At 48.9% G+C, this 18,377-nt stretch overlaps 1 long non-coding RNA gene across 1 annotated transcript in view; it reads left to right on the top strand.

The window, feature by feature from the left end:
• Positions 1 to 18,377, top strand: part of LOC138292613 (uncharacterized) — a 155,147-nt gene that overhangs the window by 10,969 nt on the left and 125,801 nt on the right. The window contains exon 3 of the long non-coding RNA XR_011202738.1: positions 8,325 to 8,434. This is a non-coding gene — a long non-coding RNA (uncharacterized lncRNA). The remainder of the gene's footprint in view (positions 1 to 8,324; positions 8,435 to 18,377) is intronic.

The raw sequence follows: 18,377 nt of genomic DNA, 5'->3' as shown, positions 1-18,377 counted from the left end.
GGACATCCCATCTCCTTTTGAGTTTTTCTGGGAGCCCCATGATCATGCCCTTTAATGTCTTGTTGAATCTCTCAACAAGGCCATTAGTTTGTGGATGATATGGTGTAGTGAATTTGTAAGTCACTCCACACTCATTCCACATGTGTTTTAGGTATGCTGACATGAAGTTGGTACCTCTGTCAGACACCACCTCCTTAGGGAAACCCACTCTGGTAAAGATACCAATGAGGGCCTTGGCTACTGCAGGGGCAGTAGTCGACCTAAGGGGAATAGCTTCAGGATACCTAGTAGCATGATCCACTACTACTAGGATGTACATATTTCCTGAGGCTGTGGGAGGTTCTAGTGGACCAACTATGTCCACACCCACTCTTTCAAAGGGGACCCCCACCACTGGAAGTGGAATGAGGGGGGCCTTTGGATGCCCATCTGTCTTACCACTGGCTTGACAGGTGGGGCAGGAGAGGCAAAACTCCTTAACCTTCTGGGACATATTGGGCCAGTAGAAGTGGTTGACTAACCTCTCCCACGTCTTGGTTTGTCCCAAATGCCCAGCAAGGGGAATATCATGGGCTAAGGTCAGAATAAACTCTCTGAAACCCTGAGGCACTACCACTCTCCTAGTGGCACCAGGTTTGGGATCTCTTGCCTCAGTGTACAGGAGTCCATCTTCCCAATAGACCCTATGTGTTCCATTTTTCTTGCCTTTGGACTCTTCAGCAGCTTGCTGCCTAAGGCCTTCAAGAGAGGGACAGGTTTCTTGTCCCTTACACAACTCTTCCCTTGAGGGTCCCCCTGGGCCCAAGAGCTCAACCTGATAAGGTTCCAGCTCCATAGGCTCAGTTCCCTCAGAGGGCAGAACTTCTTCCTGAGAAGAGAGGTTCTCTTTTTGGTGTTGTGTTGCAGCTGGTTTCCCAGCTGACTTTCCTTTTTTCTTGGTAGGCTGGGTCATTTTTCCAGACTCCAGCTCTACTTTTTCACCCTGTGCCTTGCACTGTGCCCTAGTCTTGACACACACCAGTTCAGGGATACCCAGCATGGCTGCATGGGTTTTCAGTTCTACCTCAGCCCAGGCTGAGGACTCCAGGTCATTTCCAAGCAAACAGTCTACTGGGATATTTGAGGAGACCACCACCTGTTTCAGGCCACTGACCCCTCCCCACTCTAAAGTTACCATAGCCATGGGATGTACTTTAGTCTGATTGTCAGCGTTGGTGACTGGATAAGTTTGTCCAGTCAGGTATTGGCCAGGGGAAACCAGTTTCTCTGTCACCATGGTGACACTGGCACCTGTATCCCTCAGGCCCTCTACACTTGTCCCATTAATTAAGAGCTGCTGCCTGTATTTTTGCATGTTAGGGGGCCAGGCAGCCAGTGTGGCTAAATCCACCCCACCCTCAGAGACTAATGTAGCTTCAGTGTGATTTGCTCTGGGCACACTGTTGATCCCACTTGGAGACTGGCCATTCCAGTTTTAGCTGGATGGGAGTTAGAAGTGGTATCTTTCTTGGGACAGGCCTTGTCTCCAGTTTGGTGTCCAGACTGACTACAGTTTCGACACCAGGCCTTTTTGGGATCAAAGTTTTTACCCTTGTACCCAGGATTGTTTTGTGAAGAGGCTCTGGGCCCACCCTCCTGTGCAGGTTTTTGGGGGCCTGTAGAAGACTCTTTACTATTTTTATTTTTGGCTGTCTCACCACCTTTCCCCTGGGGAGGTTTTGTGACCCCTTTCTTTTGGTCACCCCCTGTGGAAGTTTTGGACACCCTAGTCTTGACCCAATGGTCCGTTTTCTTTCCCAATTCTTGGGGAGAAATTGGTCGTAGGTCCACCAGATGCTGATGCAGTTTGTCATTGAAACAATTACTTAACAGGTGTTCTTTTACAAATAAATTGTACAGCCCATCATAATTACTTACACCACTGCCTTGAATCCAACCATCTAGTGTTTTTACTGAGTAGTCTACAAAGTCAACCCAGGTCTGGCTCGAGGATTTTTGAGCCCTCCTGAATCTAATCCTATACTCCTCAGTGGAGAATCCAAAGCCCTCAATCAGGGTACCCTTCATGAGGTCATAAGATTCTGCATCTTTTCCAGAGAGTGTGAGGAGTCTATCCCTACACTTTCCTATGAACATTTCCCAAAGGAGAGCACCCCAGTGAGATTTGTTCACTTTTCTGGTTACACAAGCCCTCTCAAAAGCTGTGAACCATTTGGTGATGTCATCACCATCTTCATATTTAGTTACAATCCCTTTAGGGATTTTCAACATGTCAGGAGAATCTCTGACCCTATTTATGTTGCTGCCACCATTGATGGGTCCTAGGCCCATCTCTTGTCTTTCCCTTTCTATGGCTAGGATCTGTCTTTCCAAAGCCAATCTTTTGGCCATCCTGGCTAACTGGATGTCCTCTTCACTGGAGTTATCCTCAGTGATTTCAGAGTTGTTGGCCCCTCCTGTGAGGGAACCAGCATCTCTGACTATTATTTGTGGAGTCAGGGCTTGAGAGGCCCTGTTCTCCCTAAATAGGACTGGTAGGGGGGAATTTTCCTCCAAGTCACTATCTTCATCCTCTGTGTTGCCATCCTCAGAGGGGTTGGCCTTTTCAAACTCTGCCAACAGCTCCTGGAGCTGTAGTTTGGAAGGTCTGGGGCCCATTACTATTTTCTTTATTTTACAGAGTGACCTTAGCTCCCTCATCTTAAGATGGAGGTAAGGTGTGGTGTCGAGTTCCACCACATTCATCTCTGCACTAGACATTATGCTTCTAAAAGTTGGAATACTTTTTAAGAATCTAAAACTAGTTCTAGGTTCTAATTCAAACTTTTACCAAACTTTTAAACTCTAAAAGAAATGCTAACAGGGACTAACACAAGGCCCTAGCAGGACTTTAAAGAATTTAGAAAACTTTTCAAATTGCAAAAATCAATTTCTAATGACAATTTTGGAATTTGTCGTGTGATCAGGTATTGGCTGAGTAGTCCAGCAAATGCACAGTCTTGTACCCCACCGCTGATCCACCAATGTAGGAAGTTGGCTCTGTATGTGCTATTTCAAAGTAAGGAATAGCATGCACAGAGTCCAAGGGTTCCCCTTAGAGGTAAAATAGTGGTAAAAAGAGATAATACTAATGCTCTATTTTGTGGTAGTGTGGTCGAGCAGTAGGCTTATCCAAGGAGTAGTGTTAAGCATTTGTTGTACATACACATAGACAATAAATGAGGTACACACACTCAGAGACAAATCCAGCCAATAGGTTTTGTTATAGAAAAATATCTTTTCTTAGTTTATTTTAAGAACCACAGGTTCAAATTTAACATGTAATATCTTGTTTGAAAGGTATTGCAGGTAAGTACATTAGGAACTTTGAATCATTTCAATTGCATGTATACTTTTCAAGTTATTCACAAATAGCTATTTAAAAAGTGGACACAGTGCAATTTTCACAGTTCCTGGGGGAGGTAAGTTTTTGTTAGTTTTACCAGGTAAGTACGACACTTACAGGGTTCAGTTCTTGGTCCAAGGTAGCCCACCGTTGGGGGTTCAGAGCAACCCCAAAGTTACCACACCAGCAGCTCAGGGCCGGTCAGGTGCAGAGTTCACAGTGGTGCCCAAAACGCATAGGCTTCAATGGAGAGAAGGGGGTGCCCCGGTTCCAGTCTGCCAGCAGGTAAGTACCCGCGTCTTCGGAGGGCAGACCAGGGGGGTTTTGTAGGGCACCGGGGGGGACACAAGCCCACACAGAAATTTCACCCTCAGCGGCGCGGTGTTAGAACAAGCGTCGGGTTCGCAATGGAAGTCAATGAGAGATCAAGGGATCTCTTCAGCGCTGCAGGCAGGCAAGGGGGGGCTTCCTCGGGGAAACCTCCACTTGGACAAGGGAGAGGGACTCCTGGGGGTCACTTCTGCAGTGAAAGTCCGGTCCTTCAGCTCCTGGGGGCTGCGGGTGCAGGGTCTTTTCCAGGCGTCGGGACTTAGGTTTCAGAGAGTCGCGGTCAGGGGAAGCCTCGGGATTCCCTCTGCAGGCGGTGCTGTGGGGGCTCAGGGGGAACAGGTTTTGGTACTCACAGTCGTAGAGTAGTCCGGGGGTCCTCCCTGAGGTGTTGGTTCTCCACCAGCCGAGTCGGGGTCGCCGGGTGCAGTGTTGCAAGTCTCACGCTTCTTGCGGGGAGATTGCAGGGTTCTTTAAAGCCGCTCCTTTGGATAAAGTTGCAGTCTTTTTGGAGCAGGTCCGCTGTCCTCGGGAGTTTCTTGTCGTCGTCGAAGCAGGGCAGTCCTTAGAGGATTCAGAGGTCGCTGGTCCCTTTGGAAGGCGTCGCTGGAGCAGAGTTCTTTGGAAGGCAGGAGACAGGCCGGTGAGTTTCTGGAGCCAAGGCAGTTGTTGTCTTCTGGTCTTCCTCTGCAGGGGTTTTCAGCTAGGCAGTCCTTCTTCTTGTTGTTGCAGGAATCTAAATTCTTAGGTTCAGGGAAGCCCTTAAATACTAAATTTAAGGGCGTGTTTAGGTCTGGGGGGTTAGTAGCCAATGGCTACTAGCCCTGAGGGTGGGTACACCCTCTTTGTGCCTCCTCCCAAGGGGAGGGGGTCACATCCCTAATCCTATTGGGGGAATCCTCCATCTGCAAGATGGAGGATTTCTAAAAGTTAGAGTCACCTCAGCTCAGGACACCTTAGGGGCTGTCCTGACTGGCCAGTGACTCCTCCTTGTTATTCTCATTATTTTCTCCGGCCTTGCCGCCAAAAGTGGGGGCCGGGGCCGGAGGGGGCGGGCAACTCCACTAGCTGGAGTGTCCTGCGGTGCTGTGACAAAGGGGTGAGCCTTTGAGGCTCACCGCCAGGTGTTACAGCTCCTGCCTGGGGGAGGTGTTAGCATCTCCACCCAGTGCAGGCTTTGTTACTGGCCTCAGAGTGACAAAGGCACTCTCCCCATGGGGCCAGCAACATGTCTCTAGTGTGGCAGGCTGCTGGAACCAGTCAGCCTACACAGATAGTCGGTTAAGTTTCAGGGGGCACCTCTAAGGTGCCCTCTGTGGTGTATTTTACAATAAAGTGTACACTGGCATCAGTGTGCATTTATTGTGCTGAGAAGTTTGATACCAAACTTCCCAGTTTTCAGTGTAGCCATTATGGTGCTGTGGAGTTCGTGTAAAACAGACTCCCAGACCATATACTCTTATGGCTACCCTGCACTTACAATGTCTAAGGTTTGGCTTAGACACTGTAGGGGCACAGTGCTCATGCACTGGTACCCTCACCTATGGTATAGTGCACCCTGCCTTAGGGCTGTAAGGCCTGCTAGAGGGGTGTCTTACCTATACTGCATAGGCAGTGAGAGGCTGGCATGGCACCCTGAGGGGAGTGCCATGTCGACTTACTCATTTTGTTCTCACTAGCACACACAAGCTGGTAAGCAGTGTGTCTGTGCTGGGTGAGGGGTCTCTAGGGTGGCATAATACATGCTGCAGCCCTTAGAGACCTTCCCTGGCATCAGGGCCCTTGGTACCAGAGGTACCAGTTACAAGGGACTTATCTGGATGCCAGGGTGTGCCAATTGTGGAATCAAAAGTACAGGTTAGGGAAAGAACACTGGTGCTGGGGCCTGGTTAGCAGGCCTCAGCACACTTTCAATTCAAAACATAGCATCAGCAAAGGCAAAAAGTCAGGGGGTAACCATGCCAAGGAGGCATTTCCTTACAACGGGTATACTCCAAGATGGACTTTTCCCCATCCTCCTCCTCCCATAACTCCGCTGCCATGTCTAATAAGGTTCTGGGCTGCCGTCCGAACAATAATTCAAATGGACTATGGCCCGTAGAAGCTTATTCATGGGTCCTGATAGCGTATAATACTAACGGGAGTTTCCTATCCCAGTCTTTACCTGACTCTGAAATAGATTTCTTTAGGAGAGTTTTCAGCGTGCGGTTATATCGTTCCACCAAGCCATCCGTCTGTGGATGATAAACCGACGTCCGCAACTGTTTGATCCCTAGAAGTTGACATATCTGTGTCATCAAGTTGGACATGAACTGGGTACCTTGGTCTGTTAAGATTTCTCGGGGAAAACCTATTTGGGAGAAGAACCCTATCATGGCGTGGGCAACACTCTTGGTGTTAATACTGGTAAGGGGGACGGCCTCGGGATATCTGGTGGCGTAGTCTACTAATACAAGTATATAACGGTAGCCTCTAGAAGAGGGTAGGAGAGGGCCTACAATGTCCATTCCTATTCTTGAAAAAGGGATGTCAATAATGGGAAGGGGCTGCAAGGGGGCTCTTCTCTTTGAACCAGGATCAATCATTTGACATTTAGGACACTGCTGACAGAATCTCCTAATCTGTGAAAAGACCCCCGGCCAGTAGAACTTCCTCAACAAATACTCTTCCGTTTTCTCCCTCCCATAGTGACCCCCCCCTGGCTGACTGTGGGCTAGGTGTAGGACTTGTTGTCTGTAAAGCTCGGGAACTAACAACTGCTTCTTTTCTTCGTTGTTATTGCCAGTGACCCGATATAACAGATTTTTAATTATCGTGAAAGATGGACCCTTATCTTGGAGAGTTCGGGGTCGTGCACTCTTCCAGGCATGGACCAGACTCGGATCTTCTCTTTGACAATTACGGAATGGGGGAAGGTCAGTAAGGGTAAGGACCCGTGTAATTACCCTATCGGGGCTCGAGTTTTCTTGCACGTAGATTTTTCTTGTTTCTCTTTTTTCTTTTCGGGAGGGTTTGTATCGAACCACCGGAGGTGGTATAGGTACATTAGAGAAAGGAGCACTTTTCCACCAGGTACTCATATCCTCAGAATTTCTTGTACTATCAAGAAGGTTCGAGAAGTCTGTGAAATCAGTCCCTATAATAGCTTCTTCAACTAGTCGTTCCACCACCCCCATCCTTATGGGGATCACTTTTCCTTCCCAGGATAGGGTTGTCCATATTAGGGGATATTCTCTTGTTTCTCCATGAATACAACAAATGGATACAGTAAGCCCTGAAGTAAAGGTAGGGCTACCTAGTAGATCAGCTCGGATTACGGACTGACTGCACCCTGAGTCGATGAGGGCCACAGTTGTTCTTCCATTGATAACAAGTCTCTTCTTATATTGGGTTTCTTTTCCCCCTGTATAGAAGACTCTCCCCCTAGTAACTCCTATTTCCATTGGTTCTGGTTTTTCTGTTTTCAGGGGGAAAAGCCGGGCGATAAGTCCCCACTCTCCACAGCTAAAACACTGTGGTTGTTGCATATATGGTCTTTCAAGTCCTCGCGGTTTTCCCGGGTCCTCGGTTGTTCTTCGCCCCAGGGATGAGGATGGTCCGGGGCTCTGTCGGATGGGGTTAGGCGTTGGCCATAAGGGAGGGACTTTGAACTTGAGGGAGCGGTGAAAGGCACAGGCTAACTCAATGGTGGTGTTAGTGTCTGGGCTTGGGTGCTGCTTGATCCAGTTACGCGTGTTGGTGGGTAGGGCGTCTAGATATTGTTCTAGGAGGACAACCTCAATGATATCTTCCCTATTAGTCCCAATGGGGCCTAACCATTTGAGACCCAAACCTTTAATCCGGAAGTATAGGGCCCGGGGGTTCTCGGAGGGTCCCCATTTGGCTTTTCTAAACCGGACCCGGTAGTGTTCTGTATCAAAACCCACCCGCTCCAGGATGCTCTTTTTAATGTCCTGATAGGGTGTTGTTCCGCCGGGGTTTACCGCTTGATAAGCCGCTTGGAGGGTTCCTGTTAATAACGGAGCGATATATTGGCCCCATCTATCCTGGGGCCAGGTGGCAGAAGTGGCAACCCGCTCAAAATTGGTGAAAAAGGCATCCGGGTCTTCGCCTTCCTGATATCGCTGTAGGACCGAGCTGGGCACATTCGGATGCACCCGGGTGGCTGCAATCGTATCCGTGAGATTTTTGATTGCATTCTCATGCACCAATTGATTGTTTGCCATGATAGTGGCCTGACTTTTAAGGGCGCTTTGTAGGGCCTCCCTTTCTACTTTAGCCTCCTTCTGTTGCTCTTCCCACACAATTTGCAGATGCCTCTGTCCCTCGGCTAACTGCTGCATCATATCGGATATTGTGGGCGTACCCTCCATGGTTATAGATTACCTGTCGTCGTTCCAATATCCCACTTCTGACACCACTGTAGTGGGTTCTTTATCCCAATTTAGAGGAGATATTAGAATAAGGTGACAGGCGTAGGAAGGGAGGGGTAACTAATTTATTCGTACTCTGTTTTAAGATGGAATTTCTATCTTTTGTTTCTTGTTCACAATGATAGTCCGCTTTTAGTCCAAAAAAAGAAAATAAAAACAAAATCCCTTTTCTCTTTCAGGATTTCTGTGGCAGTCCGGGTGTGGTCTGGTCCAGCTTTGGAAAGGGGTCCGATCTTCCCATACGGTAGTGGCCCAGGTTCTCGAAAGAAATTAAAGAAGGATAAAACAGGTAAGTGGGGAATAAGATAATATATATATTGGGTTAGTACGGTGGTGGGGAATAGGTAGAAGTGAAGGGAGGTGAGGGATAACTTTTCTTTCCTTTGTGTTTCTTCTCAGGTGTTTTCTCTTAAGTTCCCTTTCTTTTCTTATAAAGTACTTTAGCTGTATGGGTCTCCGTGGTGTTAGAGTTATTTTAGGGTTTTCTTTTAAAGGATCTCCCCTTCTCTACAGCACCTCTCTCTTCTCCCCTTATTCCCCCGTATTCCCCATAACCACCCTGAACCAAACCCCCAGTTGCGGTACAAACGTACCTGCGGTGGCCACGCCCCTCCAGGGACGCGGCCGGCTTTCTGGCGGTCTCCCGACTTCTCTGGGACAGGGTCGGGAGGTCCCCTGAGCTTTTCCGTTCTCTGTGGGCTCTTCTCCCCTACTGCGGGTCCCTCGTTGTCGGTGCTCCGTGTTCGTGGTTCTTTCTCCTGTCGCGTTCCTCCCACGTCTGTTTCCGTCTCCTTCTCTTTCTCCTTTTCGGGTCTGTCTTTTCTTTCGGTACCTCTCCAGACGCCGAAGGCGTCTGGCGTCATACCCCGAGCCCCTCTGGGGTGCCCCGGGGGTATGCTTCTGCGGCAGCCGTACTCTCTGGGGAACCGGCGTCGGGAGACGTCCGGTTACACCCTTGTGCCCCAATGGTCTGGGTACCTAAAAAACATTTACTAGGGACTTACAAGGGGGCACCAGTATGCCAATTGTGGTCAATGCAAAAGTCCTAGGCAACCAAATTTAGAGGGAGAGAGCACAATCACTAGGGTCCTGATTAGCAGGATCCCAGTGAAGACAGTCTAAGCATACTGACAGCAAGCAAAAAGTGAGGGATAACCATGCCAAAAAGAGTGACTTTCCAACATAGCCCCCGCCTCCAAATGAAGGACAATAACACTAACCTTGGCCAGATGAGTCCTTATTTTCTAAGTGGAAATATCTGGAGACTCCATCTGTATTGGAGTGGTTACTCCCATTATCACTTTCCACTGTATGGCCCATTCCCTGTGGGGAGATGGACCACCCTATCAGTTTGGAATTTTCTGCTGTAATGTGTTTAAACTGTAGGCCCTCTGATTCTTGAGTTGCAGGTTGTTGCCCCAAGTGTATTAGAGCAGGACAGGGTTGTAGGAAGCTGGCCTGGTTTGTAGAGGGTACCTAAGGTACTTACACCTTATGCCAGGTCCAGTTATCCCTTATTAGTGAAATGTAGACAGGGTCTAGCAGCTTAGACTGTCTAGGGGTAGCTGTAGCAGAGAAGCCAAGGCTGAACTAGGAGACATGCAAAGCGCTAGCATACCACTAAAGTCACACAGTACTTACACACAATAAAAGACAATACTCAGTGTTACAAAAAATAAAGGTACTTTATTTTAGTGACACAAGGCCAAAAATATCTTAGAGGCAATACTCCTTCTGGAGGTAAGTATTATACACAATATAAACACTAGTAACCAAAATCAAGTAAGTAAACAGTCATAGAATATTGCAACTAGTGAAAAACACAATAGTTTGCAATGGGCCTAGGGGCAACACAAATCAAATACTAAAATAGTGGAATGCGAAGGTCGATTTCCCCCCTAGGCAAGTGTAGTGTGCAGTGGGGTGCTGGGAGTGTAGGAAAACACCAAAGGTAAATAAAGTACCCCACTCCAGAGCCCAGGATAGTTTGAGTAAAGTACAGCAAGTTTCCCCAGAACACACTACAAGTCGTGATGAAGAATTATGCAAGAACCAAGCAAGACTGCAGGCAACCAACAATGGATTCCTGGACCTGAAGACCTGTGGAGAGAAGAGACCAAGTCCAGAAGTCGATGAAGAGTCCATGAAGAACAGGAGCCCCTGCCCACCTGAAAGAAGGTGCAAAAGTGGATTCTCCTGTTGGAAGAAAAGTACAGAAATGCACCAAAGAAGATAGCTGCGGGTTCCTGCTTGGTGCAAGAGATGTCCCACGTCGAGTTGTTGGATGCAGGCTGTTTGTGTCGTTGGATTCCACCAACAAGTCTTGGTTCACGCAGGTACGTGTTGTGCGTCAAAGAGGAGCTGCCCGGACCCAGGAGGGACCTGGGGGTCTCAACTCTGACTTAGGAGACAGAGGGGGCTCTCAGCACTTCAGAGAGCCCTAAGAAGACCAGGCCGCACCCACAGGAGTCCCATGACACAGGGACAAAGGAGTTACAAAGTGCGGTCGTTGCAACACTACACAGGAAGATCCCACACCACCGGAGAACAACTCTGAGAGCTGTGCGTCGCAGGATGGACTGCTGGGGACCTGGGCTACGCTGTGCACAAATAACTTTTGGAAGAAGTGCACAGAAGTCCAGGAGCTGCAGAGGACATGATGCACAGGGGCACTGTCTGGCCCGGGGAGGCAAGCTCTCACCTTCACCAAATTTGAACAGCTGGACCTTTAGACGGTCAAGGTCACTTTGGTCCACCACCTGTGTTCCAGGGATCATGCTCGTTGACAAGAGAGAAGTCCCAGAGTACCGGTCGTCATCGCAGAGAGGTGCCTGCTGAAGCAGGGAAGTGACTCCGTCACTCCACGGGAGATTCCTACAGTTCTTCTGGTGCAGGGTGAAGACAGACAGTCCTCAGAGCGTGCACACTTTGGAAACTGCTGCCGTTGCTGGTTGGAGCTGAAGTTGCAGGTCACAGTACCTTTTCTGGATACATTGTTGCTGGTACAGCGGTTCCTGGAGCAATCTGCAGTTGATCCGATGGTCAGAAGCTGAAGCAGAGGATGCAGAGGAGTCCTGGTGGAGTCTTGCAAACCAAATCTGAGGAAACACCCAGAGGAGAGACCTTAAATAGCCCTGAGAGGGAGATTGGCTACCTATCCAGGTATGCACCTTTCAGGAAGGGTCTCTGACGTCACCTGTTGGCACTGGCCACTCAGATGCTTCCAGAGGGTCCCCACACCTTGGAATCCAAGATGGCTAATGCCAGGGACACTCTGGAGGAGCTCTGGGCACCACCCCTGGGGTGGTGATGGACAGGGGAGTGGTCACTCCCCTTTCCTTTGTCCAGTTTCGCACCAGAGCAGGGACTGGGGGTCCCTGAACTGGTGTAGACTGGATTATGCAAGGAAGGCACCGTTTGTGCCCTTCAAAACATTTCCATAGGCTCTGGGATGATACCCCTCCCATGCCTGTAACACCTATTTCTAATGGGAGAGGGTGTAACACCCCTCTCCTAAAGGAAATGCATTGTTCTGCCTTCCTGGGATTGAGCTGCTCAATACCCAGGAGGGCATAAACCTGTCTGTGAGGTGGCAGCAGCTGAGGCTGCAGTTGAAACATCAGAGAGCTGGTTTGGCAGTAATGGGGGTCCATGCTGGAGCCCCCAGGGTGCATGGAATTGGCCCCCCAATATCAGATTTGGATTGGGGGTTCAATGTCACAATTTTAGACACCTCACATGGCCATATTGGGAGTTACCATTGTGAAGCTACATATATGTATTGACATATATGTAGTGCACGCATATAATGGTGTCCCCGCACTTATGAACTCTGGGGAATTGACCCTGGACAACGTGGGGCACTTTTGCTAGTGCTAGGGTTCCCTCACACACAGTCATCTTGCACCTAGCCTTCAGTAACTGAATGTTAGACATATAGGTGACTTATAAGTTACCTGGTGGAGTGAAATAATGTGTGCACTATTTCACTCAGGCTGCAGCGGCAGCCCTGAAGGAGCGTTTGTATGAGCTCCTTATGGGTGGTAAAAGAAATGCTGCAGCCCATAAGGATCTCCTGGAACCCCAATGCCCTGGGTACCTAGGTACCATATATTAGGGATTTATAAGGTGGGGGGATCCAGTGTACCAATCAGAACTGGAATATGGAGTCACTAAACTATAGTGACAAATTTGGTAAACAGAGAGAGCATAAGCACCGGAGTTCTGGTTAGCAAGACTCCAGTGGCACAGTCAAGCATACTGACAACATATATAGGCTACAAACTATGAGCACTGGGGTCCTGACTATCAGGATCCCAGTGAGACAGCAAAAACATTGACAAACACTGACAAACAGGTAAAAAATGGGGGTAACCATACTAGAAGAAAGTCACCCTCCTACAAGGGTTGCTGTCCTAAAGGCTCTACATTTGGACAGGGTTGCTGTCATAATGATTGTAGAGCAGGACATGGTTGCTGTCCTAAAATCTCTATATCAGGGCACAGTTGCTGTCCTAATGATTGTAGGGCAGGAGAGGGGTGCTGTCCTAAAGGCTCTAGTTCAGGGTAGGGTTGCTGTCCTAACTGTTGTGGAGCAGGAGAGGGTTGTTGTCCAAAAGACTCTAGAGGGGAACAGGATTGCTGTCTTAAGTTGTCTGGGGTGGAGCAGAGTTGCTGCCCCAAAGTTTCCATGGAAGGACAGGATGGCTGTTCCAAGTTTTCTAAAGTAGTACAGGGTTGCTGTTCTACCTGAGGTTCCTTTCATGTGGATTATTTTACCCCTAGGAGCTCAGCTGTTATAGCCTTAGGCTCCTGTGGTGTTGGTTCCATCCAGGGAGTGGGTTCCTCCCTCAGAGGAGTGGTATCCTTAGTGGGAGTTTGGACATGAGGTAACTCTGTATCCTGCCTGTTTTTGTTGTTAGGAGTTTCTTTGGCCATTATTACAGGCGTCAGGGCCCTTGCCCTCTTTGCTCTTTAGCCTGTGTTGTGGTTAAGGCAAGGAGGTGTTTAGGGATGATCAGCATGGGCTTGCAATTCTACTTCAGCCCAAGCTGAGGTCTGTAAGTCATTACCCAAGAGGCACCCTACAGGCAAGTTAGGGGACACTCTAACCTTTTTAGGGCCAGTAACCCCACCCCAGCTTAAGTCTATCATAGCTAGGGGGAGCCATTGAGTGGAGTTATTCACATCAGAGACTTGGTACTTGTGACTAAGTAGGTGTCGTTCAGGTGACACCAGTTTTTCAGTTACTATGGTGACACTGGCACCTGTGTCCCTGTAGGCCTCAGCATCAACACCATTTATCAAGGGATGCTGCTTATACTTATCTGTATTAATGGGACAAGCAGCTATGGTGGCAATGCCACTACCACCCTTAAGAGACAAGTACTGTCTCAGGGAGTTCTATGGCTACCCCAGGGCCCACTACAGTCTCAAAGGTGAACCCAGCTACACTTTTGGGCTGACTACTGCTACCCTATTGTTGCTACTGCTAGGGGTACTAGTGGTGGTATTAGTAGTAGTAGTAGCAGGCTTGGTGTTACTTTTAGGACAAGTGCTGTCACCTGCCCTGTAGCCTGGTTGTCTACAGATGTAGCACCAAGGTTTCTTGTTGGAATAGGATTTAGACCCACCCCAGAAGAGTTTTGTGGGCCTGATGAAGACTCTTTTTCTTTGGGTTTGTCTCCACGCTCGTCCTGATGCTTACCTGCTTCCCTCTTCTTGTGGTCATCCCCTGTGGTGTGAGTTTTGCCACCCACCCTGGAGTGGACCCATTTGTCTGCCTTCTTTCCCAATTCTTGGGAAGAGGTCAGATCAGAGTCCACCAGGTATTGATGCAGCTGATCAGAAATGCAGTTATTAAGAATGTGCTCTCTCAGAATTAGATTGTACAATCCCTGGTAGTCACTTCCTTTGCTCCCATGCAACCAGCTTTCCAGAGCTTTCATAGAGCAGTCAAAAAAATCTATCCAATCCTGGGTAGACTCCTTTTTGGTCTCCCTGAACGTGATCCTATATTGTTCAGTGGTTAGCCCAAATCCACCTAAGAGTGCACTTTTGAGTGCTATATAATCATCTACATCATTTTCTCTGACAGTGAGGAGTTTGTCTATGCCTTTGTCTGAGAAGGAGAGTCACAAGAGTGCTGTCCACTGTCTTTGAGGGACCCTTTTTACTTTGCAGGTCCTCTCCAAGGCAGTGAACCATTTGTGAATATCATCTCCCACCTTGTAAGATGGGACTATGTGCCACATGTACAAAGATCTGGTTTTGTGACTTGCAAACTGTGAGTCTTAGCGACTTGCAATTTGCGAGTCGCAAAACCGGATGTACAACAGTGTACTTTACACTGTTTGCAATTCCCAATGGGGTCGCAAATGACCTACCTCACGAATATTCATGAGGTAGGTCGCAATTTGCGACCCCATTAGGAATGGCCGTGGAGACAGCAGACCACCATGTCTGTGACTGCTTTTAAATAAAGCATTTTTTAAAAAAATGCAGCCCGTTTTCCTTAAAGGAAAACGAGATGCATTTCAAAAACAAAAATGAAAAGTTTTCTTTTAATTTTTTCAGAGCAGGCAGTTGTCCGTGGGACCACTGCCTGCTCTGAAAAAATATTTTCGCTGCCATTCACAAACGGAAAGGGGTCTCATAGGGACCCCTTCCCATTTGCGTATGGGTTCGCACCAGTTTGAAACTGGTGCTAACTGCGATTGTTTTGTGACCGGATTCCCGGTCACAAAACAATCATACATACCATTTGGATTCGGTATTAGGAAGGGACACCCGTGTCACGCCCCTTCCTAATACCGAATCCCAAAACCCAAACTGCGATTCGGTTACCGAATCGCAGTTTGGGCTTTGTACACCCCAAAAAACGTTGTTCAAGTCGCAAACGGGCCCATTCTGTGAATCGGCCCCTTTGTGAGTTGAAAATTGCTTTGTACATCTGGCCCTATCTTACTCATGCTCCTTTAGTCATAGGAGTCCTCCCTGGCGTCCCTAAAGTTAGTATTGCTGCCACCACAGGGAGCCAGCCCCAAATCCTGTCTCTCCCTTTCCACTGCTAAGGCCTCCCTATTTAGGCCTAACTGCTGCTGCTACAGTCTTAGCCGCGCCTCCTCCAATCTCAGTTTCCTAAGCTCCCTATCTAGGGACTATTCCACTGAGTTGGAGCAGTGAGTCTCTTCAGATACAGATGAGGCATGGGTGTTAACAGAGGAGGACCTATCCCTCCTTCTGGGGACTCTCTGAACCAACCCTCTAGGAGTAAAAGTGGGCCTACTGGAGTGCCCCCCCCCCCCTTTTCGCTACCTGCATTGCTCCTAACAGGGCCTGACCCTCCCCAGAATAGCCTAAATCAATCCTGTCTAAGACAGTCTCTACTTCCTCCTCCTCCTGGCTACCTGTGTTGTCTTGGTCAGCCTGGAGTACTAACCCCAGAAGTAGACTCTTATTGGGATTTCTCCCTGTCTTCAGCTTCCTGAAAACACACATCTGCCTAAACTCTTGAAAAGTGCATCTCTCTATTGAGAGTCTCGGACCTGAGGTGTGTATTCCACTGAAGACATCTTGCTAGAGTGGTGTGGGTGCACCTGACTAACTACTAGACTCCCTGAGAGTTTGGAGATAGGGCTAAGCTAGACCCCCAACTTGCCCAAACTAGAAGACTAGAAATCCTGATCACTAAGTGCAGTGTGTACCTAGCAACTAATAATGATCTTTCTTGTGAACCGTGACAAAGTGGTAAGGCAATTGCAAGTGTCTTATCCCACTACTGCAACTAATGTAGGAGGCTGGCCTGGTGTGCTGTGAACACCTATGGTGTTATCACCCTATTCCAGGTCCATGTAGCCCCTATTAGTGAAGTGTAGGCAGTGTCTAGGAGGTCAGGGATCTCCAGCAGTAGCTGTGGATGAGCAGCCAAGACTTATCTAGGAGACATGCAAAGCTTATGCAATACCACTATAGTCACACAGCACTATCACACATGAAAGAACCACACAGTATTACAAAAATAAAGGTACTTTATAAGGGTAACACAAATATTAGAATACTAATAGGCAATTCCCCCAACTGGAGGTAGGTAAACACACTAATTATATACACAATAGGAATCAGTAACGCGCATAGAAACAACAAGCATTGGCAAAAGTATTACAAAATAGTGAGGGCCCTAGCAGAGGGCCAAACCATATACTAAATAAGTGGAATGTGAGATACAGTCCCCCACCCAAGGATGTGGAATCGTTAGAGGGGAGCTGGAGGAACTAGGAACCCCAAGATGTGAGTACCAGAGTGACCCCAGTGACCAGGAGAGCAGCGGTAAGTACCTGTTTCCCCCCAAAACCAACAGGAGGAGTTAGGAGAAGGATTATGCAAAAGTCAATCCGGACTGGAAGAACCCAAAGGTGGATTCTGGCAGAAGAGGACTTGCAAAGGAAGGGGACCAAGTCCAGTTTGTGATGGAGTGTCCAGTTGCGGCAGGAGCCACTACCCACCTTTCTGTGGACACAGGACCAGGTCGAAGGGGGGGTGAAGAAGACCCGCTGTGCAGCACAGGAGCTGAAGAGAAGACTCTGAAGTGATGCAGATGGTGTCCCATGTCAGCTGTTGGGTTGCAGGTCAGGGGAATGGTGCAGGAAGACCACCAACAAACCTTGGTAAATGAAGAATAAAGAAAATAAGAGTTGCAAGGCTCAGGGGACCGGCAAAGTCCAGGGGACTTGCCCCAAGGAAGGGAGTCTGATCTGACCCTCAGGAGTTGGGAGAGTCACAGAAGCTGTGGTAGCCCCCACAAGCAACCCACTGGCAGCAGGCACAGCAAGTCGCAGTGAGGCCCAATTGGCACACCTGAAGAGGAGTCCCATGTTGCTGGAAGGAGCCGGAGAAACCATGTTGCAAAGTGGAGTCTTCGCTGAAGTTGCAGATTGTTGGTTCCTGAAGAGTCCAGTTGCAGTTCCGGTGGCCAGAATATGAAGTAAATGATGCCCCGGAGTCCTGCTGGAATCTTGCACGTCAAATCTTAGGACCCACTCAAGAGGGAGACCCTAAATAGTCCTAAAAGGAAGTTTGGTCACGTGCAAGGTAGCCACCTCTCAGGAGGCGGCTGTGACGTCACCTGCCTGATGTGGCCACTCAGATGCGCCCAGGGGCTTCTGCCCATCTGGGGTTCAAGATGGCAGAACCAAGAAAACCTGAAAGGTGGTCACCCGCTTGGTGACCAATCCCCCTCCCTGGGATATTTAGGATCTCCCTCTTAGGTGGGTACTGAGATTTGACATGCAGGATTCCAGCAGGACTCCTCTGCATCGTTCACTTCACTTCTGCCCACTGGAACTGCAACTGGACCTTCCGGGAACCAACAATCTGCATCCACAGCGATGACTCTGCTTGGGGACATTGTTTCCACTGCTCCTTCCAGCAACTGCAACATTTCCCCGGCTGTGCATCCTCTGAGGGCGACAAGTCCTCAGTCTGCACAAGAAGCAAGAAGGAATCTCCCTTGTAGTGAAGGAGTCACGTCCCTGCATCTGCAGGCCCCAACTGCAACAATGACCGGCAGAGTGGATCTCCTCTCCTCCAGAGCTGCATGGATTCTGCATCACAGGTGGTGGTCTAGAGTGGTCCCCTTGGTCCTCTCTGCCAGCTGTCCAACTTGGGAGTCAGTAAGCCCGTGCCTCCCCTTGCAGGACAATACCACCGGGCACAGCATCTCTTGCAGCTACCAAGGATTGTTTGTTCCTGCTCTAAGGGATCTTCAGGCTCCTTGTAGCCCCGACCCCCAGCACTCTTCCCTGTGGTGCACAGCCCTCTGCGTGCTAATCCAGAGACTTAGGACTCCTGTGCTTGCTGCCTGTGGGGGCTGCCTCCTCTTCCTGTGACTCTCCTACTGCTGAGGGTCATTAGGTACTCCCCTCCATTGGTTGAGTCCACCTGGACCTTGCTGATCCCTGGCAGCTCCACATTTCTTCTTCCATGACATTGGCCTTTGTCAAGTCGTGTTGTTGGTTTTTCTATACCACTGACCGACTGCAATCTTTCTTCTGGTGTGGGACGTCCACTACAACACTTCAGGAACTCTTCAGCTGCTTCAGTGCTGCACTGCTGACTGTCTTCATTCACTGTCGACCGGGTCTGGTGTCAATAGACGTGTGGGTAGTGACTCCTGCCACCACTAGACACTCCAACGTAATACTTTTGCCAATGCTTGTTGTTTCTATGCGCGT

The sequence above is a fragment of the Pleurodeles waltl genome, chromosome 4_2, assembly GCF_031143425.1.
Source record: "Pleurodeles waltl isolate 20211129_DDA chromosome 4_2, aPleWal1.hap1.20221129, whole genome shotgun sequence".
NCBI classification, from domain to species: Eukaryota; Metazoa; Chordata; class Amphibia; order Caudata; family Salamandridae; genus Pleurodeles; species Pleurodeles waltl.
The sequence above is the reverse complement of the archived record's forward strand: the minus strand, read 5'-3'. Positions and strand labels throughout refer to the sequence as shown.